The sequence below is a fragment of the Rhinolophus sinicus genome, linkage group LG02 (genome assembly GCF_036562045.2).
Source record: "Rhinolophus sinicus isolate RSC01 linkage group LG02, ASM3656204v1, whole genome shotgun sequence".
Taxonomy (NCBI): Eukaryota; Metazoa; Chordata; class Mammalia; order Chiroptera; family Rhinolophidae; genus Rhinolophus; species Rhinolophus sinicus.
In genome coordinates, this window is record NC_133752.1 from 36,098,506 (window position 1) to 36,115,803 (window position 17,298).

Here is a 17,298-nt window from a genome sequence, read left to right on the forward strand (position 1 = left end):
CTGGGACTCAGCCAAACCTTGGAGAGTACTGGCAAAAACCCCACTCAGTACCTCCCTGCAGACCGAAGGGAGAAGTGGTAAACAAACCCATCAATCACTGGCAACTGGGAAGTGCTGGGAGCCATAAGTTTCAGGCACTGATATAGAAAGAAGCTGATAAATTGCCATCCATCACACATACAGGTTCTCCTGTGACTGTAGACTTGCTGAAAGTAAGGAATACAGAATACTCAGTAGAAAGAAGATGAAGGCCTGAGCCTACCTAGGAAAGCTGTCACTGGTGGGATTTACTGTGTATTTTAATATAATGTACAGTACTTGGCTTTCATTTTTGTACTTAAAATTCTTAATAAATTTTCCTAAAATATTTATAGTTCTAAGGAGATACAATTAATATTTTGTCACTTCAGATACAAAGATCAATTGTTCATTCATTAATATATTCATGCTTTGAAAAATACTTATCAAACAGCTACTAGATTCCTGGCGCCCTTTGTATTCTGAGGGAATATAAAAGAGGTAAAGGACACAGAGACATAAAAGACAGAGTCCCTTCTTTCAAAAGCTTGTCATCTATGTGTATGGGTAGCAGATCTATACATGTCAAAATTAAAACATAGCTCACGATAATATATAGAATTGAAAAAACAAAGACAAGTGAGTTTAAAATAATTAAGAATTCTTTATGCTAGAGGTTAGAAACTAAGTAGTAGTGGTTATTTGTTTTATAGTGATACTTGGGGTTTGTTTTCCCTTATCTGAAACCCAGAAAAATTTTTATTGGATGATTTGTTGTAATGCTTTTCTAAGTTAATTTCTCGTAATTACTGAGTGCTCATGAGTTCAAGAGAACATGCCCTGACAAGTACCTGGGTGTGGCTGATGTGTTCTGTGTTTCCAGTTAAATGTGAAAATTGGGAAAAGAGATGGATCTGATAAGAACACAGGAGCTCTGGTCCTGTGCACAGATACAGGAAGACCAAGGCCCATTTCTAAGCCACAGAACATTAATCCTCTACTTGGGCCACACATTGGAATCATTCAAAAAGTTTGTTTATTTATTACTATTTTTAAGGTTTTTATTAAAAATATAGCTGACATACAATATTATATTAGTTTCAGGTGTACACCGTAGTTATTCAACATTTGTATACCTAAAAAGGTGATCACCATGATACGTCCAACAACCATCTGACACCATACTAGGCTATACAATATTATTGATTATATTCCCTATGCTGTATATTATATCCCCATGACTTATTTGTTCTATACCTGGATATTTGGACATCTTATTTACCTTTCCTCCCCTTTAAAAAATTTTAAATTACAGTTGACATTCAATGTTATTTTATATTGATTTCAGGTATACAACATAGTGGTTAGACAGATGTATAATTTAAAAAGTAAGCTACCTGGCATGATATATTGTTATGACTATATTAAGGATATTACCTATGCTTTACTTTATATCCCCATGACTATTTTGTAACTATCAACCTGTACTACTTAATCCCTTCATCTTTTTTACCCTGTCCCCAACCTTCCTCCCATCAATCACCCTGATAAATCCAGTACGTATCTGACACCACAGTTATAATATTATTGACTGTATTCCTTATGCTATACCTTACATTCCCATGACTACTGTGTAACAACCAATTTGTACTTCTTAATCCTTTCCCCTTTTTCACCCACCCCCCAAACCCCCGCCCACCTGGCAACCATCAAAATGTCCTCTGTATCTATGAGTTTGTTTCTGTCTTATTCATTTATTTTGTTCTTTATATTTCACATACAAGTGAAATCACATTGCATCTGTGTTTCTCTGTCTGACATACTCCACTCAGCACAGTACCCCCAGGTCCATCCATGCTACCTTTTCATGGCTGTCTAGGTTTCTCATCCAGTTGGTCAGAATCCTCTCTGATTTTCACAGTCAGATGTTGTGGGGGCTCCTCTTCCCAGCACCAGTACTCTGGTGTGGAGCTGGGGTCCCTTGTTCCTCCATGGGAAACCTCCATGGCCAAGATACCTCTCCTGATTCTCAACCAACATATGGGGGCTTGGGACTATCCCCTTCCGCGTCTCTGTCTCTCCTACCAGTCTCAATGTGGCTTCTTCTTTATATCCTTAGTCATAAAACTTCTATTCAGCTAGACTTCAGATGGTTCTCCAGGTTGATTTTTCCATAATTTAGTTGTAATTTTAATGTGTTCACAAGAGAAGGTAAGCACAGTGTTTATCTACTCCACCATCTTGGATCTCTCAGGAAGCTTTTTTTAAAAATCAGATGCCTGTACTACACCTCAGACCAGTTAATTCAGAATATCTGAAGGTGGGGCAGATTTTTTTTTTTTTAAGTTCAAGTGATTTATCAATAGGAAGGTAGGTTTTCAAAACACTGCTACAGAGCATAACCACAATCACTAAATCCTCCACATAATCTTTAACTTCAAGCAATATAACTTCCTACTGTCTCCTCTGAGATTTACTGGTTATAAATACTTCACAGGTAATTAACTAAGTTACTTGCTTTATACAGGATTATGGTCCAAAGCCCTGTTAAAAACTGAGGAGTATCAAAAATTATTATCTCCTATCCGCTTTGAAATTGTGGTCTCTTTCTTATCTATTAAGGCACTACGGTTGAGGCAATAAAGCCAGGTCCCATATATAACAGTGATCATGGTTTCTTCTCTATTGCATGGGGCACACATACATTTCACCAGAATTACTAATTCAATCAGCAAGTTCTCTAAAATATGAAAATTCAAGAAAATTGAACTGATTTTGTAAATCTCAGTTAACAAGCTCCAATGTCTGATACACTATCAGTAACTATATCTTAGAATCTGCTCTCATTATTGGATCTAATGGTTCGATGTGGACCTCTCTAAACTGATGTATTAGATTTTAGTTTTTTCAAGATCATAAGTTTATAATAAGATTTATATGTGATAACAATCCCCAGTTGGCCTCTTCTGGTTTTTATTTCTTTTATCACTTTATTAACCTGGCTAGGGATTATTAGCTGCCTAGTTGCCTTTGTCCAGAAAGATATTAAGATGAGTGATACATTTGTCTAGAAAAGTGAGGAGCTAGTTTTAGATTATCAGCAACAGGTTTAGGGTCGATAACATGAGAAAAGACGCCACGATTTTATGCATGTGAGGCAAAGTTTTGAAAGATCCTCATATTGGACATGTCACCAATAAGAGTATGAATGCACTTCAGTCTTTTTGTTGTTCACAGCTGCCTGGCCTTTCTCATTCAGCCATGAGTGTGGATGGGCTTTGGACAGCAATACTAAGAATTTAAATGAGGGAGAAATGACAGTTAGGGTCCCAGGTTAGAATAATTGTTGTGAAAATGATTTTGAGAGAGGAGTTTTACTGTAATATAATTTATGGTGAATGGGTAAATTTCCCTTCAATTTCTATCAGATACTATCATTCAATACCAGGATCCATTCATAAATAAACTTGATGAAAAGCATGTCACACAAATCAACCCTATAGGTTGCTATCTGCTGATCTACTGGAGACTTGACAAAGGCCCCCCATTTCTGCCCATCCTGGCTCCTCAACAGAAGCAAATGAGTAGGACCCACAGATTACAGCCTTTTCCTTCACCCCACAGCTGGCAATGCTCCAAGAAAAGATTCTTATTCCAGGGGCTAACTTCAAAAAACCTACCTAATTTTAAAAATTGCAACTGTGATGCTTCTGTGTAGGTTAGCTCCTGCTAAAGACAATGCTTCCATAGAATAATTTTATCAGAATTTGGAAAATCAGAATGAAACAGAGATATTACTATGAGTCAAAGTTAATAAATAAAAAGAGATGAACAAAGGGATAGTAGGCTAATGTAAAGAAACAAAAACAGCCTAATGTAAATAAAATAAATAAAAACAGTCTAATGTAAAGAAACAAATAAAAACAGCACAATATTGATACCAAATAAGCTGGAATCTAAAAGCAGATCATTAATTAAAGCAAAGAATATTTTTAAGTTATAAAATTTACAATCCACAAAGAGGCTATAACAATGTTTTATACTAAGTGTTTAAAAGAATTAATTCAACGTTGTTGAATTAATCATTCCACAAATACATATTGAGCACCTGGAATCTGATAAGTGCTATTCACTAGAGATAATATCAGTGAATAGACTGAGTCTCACATGACAGACACATTTCTCACAATCATAGAGCTGATATTTTAGCATAGTAGGTAACAGACAATAAACAAAGAAATGCATAATACAATAAAACGCAGTAGACTAAGAGACTAAAGAAGCATACTTAAGACAATTTAGGATCTGATTATCAAGGAGGGTGTCTCTTAAAATGTGCTCCTTGAGCAAAGAGCTGAATGAAACTAGAAAGTGATTTGGGCTTGTGGAGGAAGCACATTCCAGGAGACACGAGTAGCAAGCATGAAGATCGATCCTATGGCAGGAACAGGTTAGGAGTGTTCAGAGATCAGTGAGGAAGTTGGTGTGGCAGGAGTTGATGGAGCCAGGCAGAGAAGGAGATGTATTTGAAGGGCAGTCAGGGACAGAAGGCGTTGGGAGCCACTGCAGGGAATTTTTATTTTATGAAGAAAACTGGGAATCACTGGAAGACTTTAAGTATTTTTTATTTGTAAAACATCATTCCCACTGTTGTTCTGCAGAACTGACTGAAGGGGGGAACAAGTGAAAGCCAGGAAGAGAAGTTCAGAGGCTTGTAGAAGCAAAAAGAGGTGTGATGGTGGCTTCGATGAAGGTGACAGTAGTGGAAGTGCTGAGAAATGACTGAATAAGGGCTATCTGGTAAAGATGACAGATTGATGTGGGGTATGGGGAAAAGGGAGGAATCAAAGATAACTCCTAGATTTTTGGCATAATTAGCTGCGATAGTGTCACAGAAACGGGAAAGACTACAAGAATAGCACATATAAACAGAAAACTCAAGAATTCTGTTTCAAATGCCTATTTGACATCTAAGAGGTGATCTCAAGCAGAAAGTTGGATTTACAAACCTATATATAGCTAAAGGGAGAAGCCACGATTGGAGAGGTTAATTTAGGAGTTGTTAACATATAAAGCATTATAAAAGCCTTGGCTGAGAAAATCAGAAAAATCTTGTATAGGGAGAAGAGAAATAGGCCTAGTCCTAAGCCCTGGGATTCTCCAACATTTAGACATGAGAAAGAGGAGAGAAGCTATGAAGGAAATTAAATAGGAGCAGGCAGAAGGTCAAAAGGAAAACCAGGAAGTGAGATGTCCCAGAAGCGGAATGAAGTATTTCAAGGAAGCATAAAGTAGTTGTATAAAAATGCTGCTAAGTAGTAAAGACGGGGACTAAGCTGAAGGCAACCTGGGGGTCATTAGTAATTTTGAAAAGAATGGTTTTGGTAAACCGGGAGGATCAAGCCTAAGTAGACTTGTTTAAGAGAGACTGCAAGGTGAGGACTGGACAAAACGAATATTAAAAAGAAAAGCAAACTGTGCAGTATCTGGGGGGAAGGTGTGAGATTTGAGAAAGATTTGTGTTTTTATGGGCGTTTTACTCTATGTTTGTATGTTGATGAGAACGATCAGTGATGAGAGTGAATGATTAGTGATGCGGGAGGGAAGGAAGAGAAAGAATAATTGCTGGAGTACAGCAAACAAATCCATTAGAAAAGCGTTCAAAGGACAGAATACAAAAGGGAGAGGTTGGTCCTGGAAAGAAGCAAAGACCCATCTTTGAGTGCAGCTGAGTGGGTATATCTGGTAGAGAGAAGAGCTGGTAGTTGACTTCTAAGAGCCTCTATTTTCTCAGTAAAATAGAAGTGATGCTATTAGCTGAGAGCAGGCAGTAGAAAGGAAGAATAAAGGTCTGCAAAGGAGAACTGCAAAATAGTTTCCTAGATGAGTGGGGAATGTAGTAGAAGTGACAGTGTCCTTTGTGGACATCAATGAAAAGAAAAACCAGTCAACCTGACTTTGCATTTTTCCCCAGCGACGTTTCAATGGTCACTGGTAAGCACAGAGCAGGTAGAGAGTTGGGTGTAACCAGTGATGGAGTTTTGAAGCAGCATAAAATGTAGGGAGAGTGGAGAAAGGGACTTGAGGCTTTATACAAAGGAGCGATTACAATAATGGACCATAGAATTTAAGCTGAGTAAGTAGAAGAAAAACAAAACATGAGGTGGATGATGGACAATAAAAGAATGGTGGGGTGAATGGACTGGATATGGTAGTTGAAAGACTATTACAGTAGAAAGTGGGCTGGAAAGATAGGAAAAGATAATGGACAGAATGTGGAATGCTTGAAATTGAAACCATTTTGGTTATTGATAATAACAATTTTTAAAAATTATCGATAAAGACAAGATTTAGGTATGGGAGAGGGTGGCTGAGCAAAGGTGGAAGAAAGAGCAATTGATAATAAGAGAAAAGGGTATTGAATGATGCAACTACAGGAATACCGAAATAGTTATGAAAAAGGAAAGTAGTAGTAAATAGTGATGAAATCTTCAATGAATGAAAAGCAATCAATAGAATATTGATAGGTGATTTTGACAACAATCATGATCATAGTGAAGGATTTTAATATGTCTCAAAACTTGATAAATCAAGCAGGGAAAACATAACTAAGGCTCTAAAGAAATGCAATTCACAATGAATAAACCTACTTTAATAGAAATATGTAGAACTATGTATTATGCTAGCCAAGAATATACATTGTTCTCTTGTATCTATTAAATGTTTATAACTGAATCATGTACTTAACCGCAAAGAAATTCTTTCAAGAATTCCAATGAATGAAAGGAGAAAAAAAACAAAAATGATATCACTTTTATATAGAATGTGAGGAAATTGCAAGGAAAGTAAGGAAGTTTGTCAAAACATTCATAGAAGGGGTGGAAACAGATGCTTCATCTTACATTGGATATCATTTACCTTCTCTGTTCTACTGTAAAGTTGCACTTTTTATAGTCCCAAAAGAGATGCTATAGAAGATAACTTATAATAGAAATTATATTAAATGTATTTGGTCATTGTCACTTTGCCTATGTAACCTCAAATACCCAAGTATGTTATTGCCCAGAACCATGGTTTCACTTGCTTCCATGTTTCTACCTTGCAAATGTTGTGTAATAATTATAGCTACTTCACTGCTTGTGGAAGAATCAATGAGGCACTGTTTCAAGAGTTCTTTTAATACCTCACATGGAAGAAGCTATAGAAATGTAAAGTCAGAGTATTGTTATCATTCCATCTACTTCAAATAAATTATGACAATTCAAGTGATGCCACCAATATATTTGGGCTTTGCAGTAACAACAGAGAAAGGCAATAGTCTCTTGTTCCCAAAAGTTATTATTAATCCCTCAAAGATATAAGCAAAAAGGGCCCTGAATTGAGAATACACGTTTACAAACTCTGAAATTGACTGTCTTTACAACATATGGGTATTCTAAGTATGAAATTAAGTTTGGCTAGTGCACCAAAGTGCTTTTACGACACCACAAATTTCTCTAGACCACTTACACCACATCCTTAAGGAGGTGAGTTGAGAAAACTATACCAAGCAGTGCTATATGTCAGCTTTTGTTGCAGCAACACACAGCCCCAAAGCTCAGTGGCTTACAACAAGTACCTGCTTATTCTTCATGCTCCTTGAAGACTGTAACTAGGCTGGGCCCTGCTGAATGTAGTTGGGCTCAGGCCTGACGTGTCTTTTCATTCCCAAACCCAAATGCCACTATTTGAGACCTACCGTCCTCATGGCAAAGGGAATAGGAAAAGGATCTAAGACAACACTCAATTGCATTTAAGCTTCTATTGGATGAGACAACTCTTATGTCCACTCACATCTCAATGGTCAAAGCATGTGACAGAGAGCAAACAATTTGGGAATAATCCAACCTGTCACAACACAATATCTCCCATCCACCCTGCCAATTCTTCACGCTATAGCAGCTAAGATTAGACATTATACTTTCCTAGAGCTTCCTCTTGTAGAATTGTGTGTGAAGCTATTTATAATGTGTTGTGAGTGCTTTGGTCCCACAGTGAGGAACCCAGGTCTTCTTCCAAATATCCTTCTTATTGGCCTTCTTTGGCTCTTTAGGGAAGCTTGTTCTATCCAAATTCAGATGGACTGCTAAGGCAACCTAGATTACCTATGATTGGTACAAAGTTTCAACAGTACCAAGACCCAAGGATACACTATATTCAATCCACTAGAGTCTATTTCATTTTTTAAAAAATCCTATATACAAATTAAAAACATAGCTTTTTATTCATTTTAATTTCGTCAAAGTACATAATATCTAAGTTAGAGTAATAAATACTCACATAATGAGTACACTTGTATAAAGTACATGCAAAACTGTCAAGACTATTTAAGAATTGATTTTTCTTTCCTCAAACTTTATTTAATAAGTATTTCCATTGCATGCATTATATGCTAGATGTTAAGTGTTTTACACATACTAACTTATTTAATTCTTATAACAAGACTATATGGTAAGCACTATCATTATCATCCTTGTTTTACAGATGAGAAAACTGAGGTACAGAAAAGTAAATAACCTGTTCAAGAGAACATTCCAGGTCAGTCGTACAGCTAGGATTCAAATCCAGGCCGTCTGGCCCAACGTTCATGCTCTGACCCATTACATTATGCTGTCTTGTCCCCTTCACTAAGAATTTCCTCTATTCTGCAAGACTCGGTGTTTATCTTCTCCAAGCAAAGGTCTCATTTACTGTGCTGTTTTGAACTTTCTATCCCTGCATTTTCCCAAAGACTCCTTGTTAGAAGAATCTATATAAACACAGTGGAGTTTATGTTTGTAACACACTTCACTACTAACCATGCTGTGATTCAAACATATTAAAAGGAACTTGCCCAAAGTCTCACACTTAGCAAGTGGCAGTTAGAACGACTTGAAAACATGAATCTCTATCAACCCTTGCATTAATTGCCCAGTTCGCCTCCATTGTTTCAAGGCAGTGAATGCCTTTACTCTACAAGTCAGCTTTTCTCTAAATTACCAGCACCTCCTTAATTGATGGTCATTTCTATTTTACCAGGTAGCATTTGCTAAACTTCTTTTCATTTTTTCTCTTTTTTAATATAGCACACAAAGTGGGATATGTTTTATAATAAAAGTACACTGTGCTGTTTTTTAAGGATAATCATTTCAAACAAATAAAATTCACATATTTCAACATCCTGTTAGAGATTATAGTTTCAAATTTTTTCTTTTTCAAGTTTTATGAGTAACTATCTGATGTAAAATAGTGAAACTTCCTTTGTGGAAGGTGACTAACTCTAGAGGTGAGGAAGTCAACAGTGAAATTGTGAAAGAATGAGGCAGCAGAGGGAGAAAGAAAGGGAGGAGAAGCAACAACATAGCTAGATAGGCCATAGACTATGCAATTCTTTCCTGTATAATCCAGAATTGGTTCTATGCGTATATGATCAGTATCTTTCTTTGGACATGAAATGGTTTGATGAAGACACAGAGAATATATGTATATTCTGTTTTCAGAATTATGCCAGTTTGGATGCAACTCCTGTTCTTTGAGCAATAATACCTACCTTTCTGGGACAGGACAAAGCTTTATGAACTTGAAACCCAACAGCTGTGAGCAGAACCTCTGCAGGTCTGTTACTGGATGCACTCCCACGGGATTTTGACCAACCTTCCTCAGCTTGTGTCTGACAAGATCTGTATGACTTGTTTAGTGTGTTTGTCTAGAATCTTTTGTTTACTTTCTTATGTGGGGGATTGTTGTTTTCTTAAAAGAGACCATTATTATTCCTTATAAGCAAAGCAAGTTAACAATTTTATTTTAGAAAGATACTCTGTGTGAACCAATTGCCACCTTTCTGAGTGAATAACTAAACGATCACTTCCTACACATATCACCTAGACATGTTTGCATGCTAACATATATGGGTAAGGTGTATAGGACAGGAAAATTATTTGTGTTAAAATAATATATGTCAGTTTATGTAACGACCTATGTCTTTACCATAAAAAATCATTTATCATAGGATATTCAAAAATAACATTTCCTACCATACTCATAATAACAATTATGACTACCATCTATCGAGTACGTATGATATGCAAACACAATGCTAAGTGCATTCCTCACAACAAAACCTGTAAGTTAGGTACTATTATCTCCATCTTACACAAGAGAAAACAAGGTTCAGAATGATTGAGTAAATAGCCCAAAGTCACAGAAAGTGGTTTTGCCTGGGTCTAACTTCAAAGTCCACGCTGTTACCTGCTGTACTATAGAGATTCTGTGCCCCAGAAAGAGGCTATAGAAACGGGCTATCTCTGTGTTATTGTCTTTTGCAATAAAAATATAAACAAGCGCCTATGAAACTTACCCATAGAGTGTTTGTCTTTATAAACACTCATACAGTTTCTAAAAATCAAAAGAAATTTAATAGGAAACATGAATACAGATTAGATGTGTCAGGTCTGCTGTATCCCGTTAAAACATCTGTGAAGATAAAAGAAAGAGACAAGAACTGACAATAGCAAAAGAAAAAAAAATGATGTACCACATTTTCCAGGCAATTTCCTCTAAATGCATTGTCAGTGAAAATAGATTGAAAACAAATTATTGGACTCTGTACCACGGTGATCTGACCCAGAAGCAAAAGATGTTCACCAAAAACAAAAGAGGAAAACCTTCTAACTCATTTTCCCTTTCTACACCTAACCCCAGAATATAGTGGCTGGACTCGGTAGAAAAAAAGACAAATAATTATTTTCAGAAGTAACCAGAATCCTGTCCTCCTCTTACAGCATCTCCATTGACTCTTTTCTCTTTTTATTTTCTATTCCATTAGTAGGAAGTGAGAGGAGCATTAAGATAGTTTTCAAGGATGTGTTGAGTTTGGGGGGATAAAAGGCACACAAAAATTAAAACAGACACAGGAGAGGTGAGTGCTGAGACCAGTGTGTTCTTTCATATACGAGGTCTGACAATTAGGTTCACAAACTTGTTGCAACGATGTTGCTAACGTTTTTTTGATATCAGAGGGATTATTCATTATGAATTTGTACCAACTGGACAAAAGTTAACCAAGTTTACTATCAGGAAGTGCTGAAAAGCCTGTGTGAAAACGTAGGACGAAAACGACCTGACCTTTTCGCCAACAAGTCATGGCTCTTGCATCACGACAATGCACCAGCTCACACGGCACTGTCTGTGAGGGAGTTTTTAGCCAGTAAACAAATAACTGCATTGGAACACCCTCCCTACTCACCTGATCTGGCCCCCAATGACTTCTTTCTTTACCCAAGATAAAGGGAATATTGAAAGGAAGACATTTTGATGACATTCAGGACATCAAGGGTAATATGACGACAGTTGTGATGGCCATTCCAGAAAAAGAGTTCCAAAGTTGCTTTGAAGGGTGGACTAGGCGCTGGCTTCAGTGCATAGCTTCCCGAGGGGAGAACTTCGAAGGTGACCGTAGTGATATTCAGCAATGAGGTACGTAGCACTTTTTCTAGGATGACTTTGTGAACTTAATTGTCCTACCTCATACATGACACTATTCAAAGAATTTCATCTGGTTCTGTAGGACAGCCAGAAGGACAAAGTTCACTTTAGTAGTAGCACAGTGATAAATGCCAGTCAGGCACTACAAACAGTAGAAAAGTAAAATGCTACATGCTGACCTTCAGGTTCAGATTTGAAAGAGGAAAGTTTCCTGAGCCCAAGTGAACAACAACAGAGACTAAGAAAACCGAATGTTTTGAAAAATGCCATCTGGGATAACTGTTCCCTGAGTCAGTCATTATGTCCAGGAAATAAACAATGGAACCTACTAAAGAGAAAGAAGCATTTGGAAGGGAGGGAGAGACTTCCCTAAAGACTGAAGGACATCGAGGCTCTGAAAATTCATTTCTTCAAAATTATATAAGAGTTTTCCAAGACTCAGTGTCCTCACATAGATCTCCGAGTTTCTATAAAACAGGAGCAGGCATCCCTACAAACAAAAAGGCTGAAATAAAGACAGAGATACCAAGCATATTGGCTGGAATGAGAAAAGAATGCAATAATAAAAGAAAAATGTGTTTTGGGTATAGTGAAGAGCTGAACAGACACTGCAAGAAGTTAAGAGAATTATGTGGAATAACAAATTTGAAAAACCCATTAGAACACAGAAAACACAAAGAGATAAAACAACAATGAAAAAAATAAAACAAATATGGAGAAAAGAAAGTACATCCATTCTAAGATTCAAAAGTGTCTGTGAAGCAGAAATAAGAATACTCTGAATGAAGAAACTCGAATGATGATGCTCTGACAAAAAAAGGTATTATTTTAAGACATTATCAAATATGTTGCAGAAATGAAAAATATGGTTTTACAGAGCTTGAAAGAGTTTATCATGTTCCAGGCTCATTTATGGTTTGTGTAAAAGGCAATATAAAGACATTCTAAGATGTATTCCTTCTGTTAATAGAAGCTTACTCAAACACACTTATGTAAATAAGGAGAATTTATGAAAGGATACTTAGGTATTGAGCAGAACAAACAAGTTGGAGAAGGTCATGGACACAGCTAGACCTCAGGAATAACCACAGCCTTGAATACAGTCAAAACTCTTACTCCACCCTCATCTCTGTATGCCTTCATATCTTGGGCTCCATCCTTCTCACAGAGATCAGAATAATTTTCCTCACATGGCAGAAAACTTGGCTGTCAACAGTTATGAGAAAGAGACTGAACTCAGAGCCAAGATCAAAAGCCATGAGGATGGACTTAGTTTGAGTCACATGCCCAACCTGGCATCAGTAACTGTCATCAGAAATAAGTACATGTAGCAGCTGACAAGCAAGCATGAAAGGCAGGTCATAAAGTCAGTTCCCAGAAGACAAGAAATTATAATCCCAGAAACCGTGGCTGGAGGAAGACACCCAGCACAAATAGTGGGTGTTCTCTCAAGAGCATAACACACCATTATCAGCTTATAACAATGATTCCAGATGTGAAAGAACAACAGAGATCAGAATTCCAAAAGCTCAGATAGAACTCAGGGGGGAAATTTTTAAAGAATAGAAAAATGTATTTCGGAAATGAAGACTAAATGAGAAGGATTATAAGAATGAATGTACACATGCCTTAAAAGTAATAGAAGGTAAAAGTAGGAGAAAATTTAAAATCAGAAGACATGGAGAAAGAAAAAGGATTCAAGAGAAAGTGACAAAGATTGAGGATAGACCAAAAAGATCACATGTGGATAATGAGAGTCCCTGAAAAAAATAAATAAAAGGGAACAAAACAAATATAAAAAAAAACTGTAATTTAAGAACATTTCCCACAGATAAAATAATATTTTAAACTATATTTTGAAAGTACATACTATGCATGTGAAAATATCAACCCAAAACCAACCCCATGACATATTTTAGTAAAATCACAAGACATTAAAATAAATAATTCTTTCAGAATCTAGACAAAATGCACACATGACTTATAAGCACAAGAAAAAATAGATTTTTTTCAAAGGCAGCACTTTATCCCAGAAGAATATGGGGTAAAACATTTAAGGTAATATTTAAACATATTTAAGATAAAAAATATGTAAGAAAAAGATTTTATACCCAGAGAAAATGGATTTTCAGTAAAGGATACAGCTAAATTGTTACCAACATTTAAAAACTCAGAGAATATTGTTTTCATGGGTTCTTGCCTAGCAGTCTACTAGAGAACAAGCTTCATAAAACTAAAGTAACTAAAGAAGTATCAACACAAAAACTGGTAGCTAAGATTAAACATAACCTTTTGTAGAACTAAGACAAAAATGAAGGTAAAAAAGGAGAGAATATTGGATGCCATGACCATATAGAAAATGTAGATATAATACAACTACAAAAAATGGGGATGATATGGGGAAAACATATTTAAAATAATTTAACTATATTTAGTATTATATTTCTTTGGTAATATTATCATTATTATTCTGAGATTGCTATATAGAATAAAGTGAGTAATTACGGGATATTCAAATTATATTATTCCCTGTGTCCTTGAGAACTAGGGATTTGGATGTTGAAAGAAAGGAGACACACATATAAAACAGAAAAGGCTCAGTAAAAAACCCTATAGTCCTGAAATTTTTTTTTTAACTCATAAGGTGTTTTATATTAGTTTATATGTATTTAGAGTGACTTATAATAATGAGTTTTATTAGAAGTCTGGTCAAAGGGAAGAAAAAAAATGAAGTTTTCTGTTGTTACCTGATCTTAGATTTCTTCTATATTTTTCCCTAGAGTAAAAAAGGTCCAGCTTCCATCTAGATCTTGGCTAGATCCACTGTAGTTTTCCTGACACTGTACCACCTGAATCTCACTGATTTTCATATTTGATAATTCCCTGACAAGTGATAAATAACTGAATGCCTAAATTAATTTTCATTTGTATGAGATTACCTGTAACATGAGTTTCTTTACAAGCTGCCAATACAAAGGTAAGGCCAATTTTTAGTCATAGAGGATTATTGCTATGGTCTGAATATTTGTGTCCCCTCAAAATTCATATGTTGTGGGGTGCCAGATGGCTCAGTTGGTCAGAGTGCGAGCTCTGAACATCAGGGTTGCCGGTTCGATTGCCACATGGGCCAATGAGTTGCGCCCTCCACAACTAGATTGAAGAACAACTACTTGGAGCTGATGGGCCCTGAAGAAACACACTGTTCCCCAATATTTCCCAATAATTTTTTTTAAAAATTCACATGTTGAAACCCTTATCCCCAATAATGGTATTAGGAGGTGAGGACTTTGGGTGGTGATTAAGTCATAAGGGTAGAACACTCATGATTGGGATTAGTGCCTTGTAAAAGATGCCCCACAGAATGACCTGGTCACTTCCACCATGTGAGGACACAGTGAGAAGTGGCTGAAAGCCGTAGAAGGCTTTCACAAGGACCCTACCATGCTATCAGTGGGATCTTGGACTTCCAGCCTCCAGAACTATGAGAACTGTAAGTTTTTTGTTTATAAGCCATCCAGTCTATGGTATTTTGTTGTAGCAGGAACCCACATGGACTAAGACAATTACCAATTTATAATAGCTTCTATTCATCTGTCAAAGTGATTAGTGTTCCACCGTAACCATATCTGAAAAACACAGCTAATACTTACTCATCTTACCTCTAAGAATAAATAAGTTATCAGATTTCCAGCTTCCACTTAGGATGTAGAAAGCTGAAAAGAGCATTACTATCAACTTTATCCAAAAAATTATTAGATAACCTGCAAAATCACAACTTTTCTTGAATGTACCAAGTAACTAAAGTCACATGGCAACCAAATAACCTGAAATCTAAAGTAAGACAATTGACTCCAATGATGGATAGAAAACCAGCACATGTTCACTGTGACAGAGCATGAGAGGAAGAAAGTGCCAATATAAAAAACAGTAAGAGGAACTCAGCACATTTTTAACTACTTAAGGCCAAGTGTAGCTAGAATGAGGATAATATAACCCTGGGAGCTGCGGACAAATGGGACATTACAGGCTTTTCTCACAGATCTAACTGGGTACTCACAAGAAAGACTGGTGGCAGAGAGAGATCTAAGAAATCCTCCTTTAGATGCATGTCTAGGAGACAGAATAGAAGGTGCTGCAGAAAAGGCACAAAAGCCAATTTGGATCTTTTCCCCCTGTCTCACCAATGGGAGCAAAAGCCTTGACTGGGCCACACAGTGCCTAGATATTTGGTCAAATGTTATTCCGGGTGTTTCTGCAAAGGTATTTTTGGATGAGATAAACATTTAAATCAATAGGCTGAGTAAAGCAGCTTGTTCTTCCTAATGTAGGTGGGCTTCATCCAATCAATATGGTGATGGAAGAACTGACTCTGGGCGGTGAACACACAATGTGATATATAGATGATGTATTACAGAATTGTACACTTGAAACCTATGTAACTTTACTAACCATTGTCACCCCAATACACTTTAATTTTACGAAGAAGAAGAAAAGGTTGATCTTACCCCAAGTAAAAAAGAATTCCTCCACCTGATGGCCTTCAAAACAGGATATTAGTTCTTCCTGGTTCTACAGTAGCCTGCCAGCCTTCAGACTCAAACCGGGACAGATTGTGAACATTCCAGCCTTCATAGTCACGTTAGCCAATTCTTTATAATAAATAAATAAACAAACAACAAGTAAATAAATCCCATTGGTTTGATAGATAGAGAGATAGATAGAGATCATACTGCTTTTTCTCCGGAAAACCCTAACTCATACACAGGAAATTGATTGAACCATCTCTTAAATAAAAGTTTGGTTAATATTACTTCTCATTCACAGTAGAAACAACACTGCTCTTCCTTTTAGTATCTTAGTCTCAAACCCTTTTGAAATAATAAATATAAAAAATGATACTTAATACATTAAAAATACTTTCATTCTAAGTGATTTGGAACTAATTAATGTAATACACACAAGAAGTACTTATTTTCAGTGGGAAATTTTCAAAGTATCACCTTTACTGAAGTATTATGCAATATTATGGTACAATTGAAGATGATAGTGACAAAGATGATAATGCTGATACAGGTGGCTAAAAATTTAAGTCTCCATGATATTTTTGTTGAGGTATTTAGTACTAGTATCTAAAAAGATGCTGATAAGCTAAGGAATGGACAAAACAAATCAATCTAAGTAACAATGACCCCATTATTAATTTTATACCAAATGTTCTTTCATGGAAAATTACTTATTCTGAAAAATGTTGGTCAGTGAATTTTACCTGAACTCTCACTTAAGTGTGAGGATTAGTTAGAAGATTCAGTTTGATAAATTTGTGCAATTGGCTGGATATTTTTTCTTGTTGATTACTTTACTATTTCATGGCAATATTCCCAGCCTTAGGTTTTCACCAGTGTGGAAACACAATATTCCACTGAAAAGAAGAAACGGTACCTGATTTGTGACCATTTTTTTGTTTTATGTAGAGTCTTTATTCTGAATCAAGAAGAGTGGGTCAGATATAAATCTTCATGATTAACTTATGCTTTGTGTTTAAGGAGAAAATTGCTATGAGTGCATGAACATTTCACTCAGTATCTTAGTCCTTTTCACAATATTCACAGAATCTTAATGAGATTGTGACCCTGAATGTAGGTTACACATTTATGTCTATTGGTCATCACAAGTATGTCTTTCCCAACTATCCTTTCCCAACTTCACGTGAAAGAATAAACATTGTAGTGTTTGTTTGTTTAAAAATTGAATTCAGTCACCAAACTTTTATTTAATAAT